Below are 1,803 nucleotides of genomic sequence, written 5' to 3' on the forward strand. Positions count from 1 at the left end.
TATGACGAAAGAATTTTATATTCATATTTTATGGTTGTTAATTTATTATTTGGTTTAATTTTTGTTGTGGGATGAACTGACCCCTTACATAGGGATGGGAATAGGCTAGGCCGTCCAACAGGGGCCTATGGCCTGGCCTACTTATGGCCTGGCCTGGCCTGGCCTGACCTGTTTAATAAAAAGGTCAGGCTCATGCTGTTTTTAAAGCATATTTATGTAAATAGGTCAGGCTCAGACTTGTAAAAAAGCCTATTAGGCCTGATAGGCCGACATATATATATTTTATATGTATTCCATTCTCTATTTTTTCTTCTTCTAATTTCCATTGCACTGACTCCAATAAACATGTATGAAAACAACATATTTTTTATAAAAACCGATATTATTTATTTGTTACTTTATATTTTATAAAAATCAATACTATTTATTTGTTATTTTTATATATATTATTAGTATATAAATTTAGAAACCCTAATTGTTTATTATTACTGAATATGAGTTTGTTTGAGAGGTAATATTCCGAGTTGTTTGAGAGTATTTGTTTAGAGGTAATATTCTGAGTTGTTTGAGAGATAATAATAAGTGCGTTTCTTTCAATAAAAAAATTATTCTTTGAAACCAAAAACTATTTTTTAGGGTTTAAAAGGTATTTCTTTCATATTTTAAAAAAATTATTTTATTTGAAAAATTATTTTTTTATTTAATATATATATACATATACACATTAGTATTGGTATATGGAGAATCATATAAATCGATATGGATAGAGCATCATGTATTTATATATATATATATATATATATTATTACTAAATATGATGTTGCACGAGAGGATTTGTTTGAGAGGTAATAATCTGAGTTTGTTTGAGAGCATTTGTTTGAGAGATAATAATGGGTGCGTTTGTTTTAATAAAAAATATATTCTTTTAAACCAAAAATCATTTTTTAGGGTTTAAAGGGTGTTTGTTTCATAATTTTTAAAATTATTTTGTTAGAAAAATTATTTTTGATGTGAATAAGGCTTTTAAATAGGCTTACAGGCCATACCATGATAGGCCGTAGGCCAGGCTCAGGCCGAAAAAAAAGCCTATCATAGGCCGTAGGCCAGGCTTAGGCCTCAAAAATTCATCGTAGGCCAGGCTCAGGCCTTTTAAAGCCTGGCCTGACCTGGCCTAATCCCACCCCTACCCTTACAGCAATATTTAGGAACTAATGATCTCAAAAGTTGTATGAATGATGTTTGATTGGTGCACGTGCGTGGGAAAATGAGACCTTTATTTTAAAAATAATATTTTGTATTACTTAAAATTTTGTCGTACATTGTAAAGTTATTTACTTTTCATCATTAACTTTTAATAGAAATGCGGAAATGAGATTTCATTTTGCTGGTATTAAAGCCTGGCCTGACTTGGCCTAATCCCACCCCTACCCTTACAGCAATATTTAGGAACTAATGATCTCAAAAGTTGTATGAATGATGTTTGATTGGTGCACGTGCGTGGGAAAATGAGACCTTTATTTTAAAAATAATATTTTGTATTACTTAAAATTTTGTCGTACATTGTAAAGTTATTTACTTTTCATCATTAACTTTTAATAGAAATGCGGAAATGAGATTTCATTTTGCTGGTAAATAATTGAATGTAATTAATTTCAGTCAACCTTGCTTATTTTGAATTTCAGAGACTTTATTTTATTTTGGAGCATAAATGAATATTGATCTAATAACTGGAATATTAATTTTGCAAATAAATGAATAAATAATATTTTAGTAAATTGCATTACATTATTTTACAAAAAAAAA

The sequence above is a fragment of the Cicer arietinum genome, chromosome 3 (genome assembly GCF_000331145.2).
Source record: "Cicer arietinum cultivar CDC Frontier isolate Library 1 chromosome 3, Cicar.CDCFrontier_v2.0, whole genome shotgun sequence".
NCBI classification, from domain to species: domain Eukaryota; kingdom Viridiplantae; phylum Streptophyta; class Magnoliopsida; order Fabales; family Fabaceae; genus Cicer; species Cicer arietinum.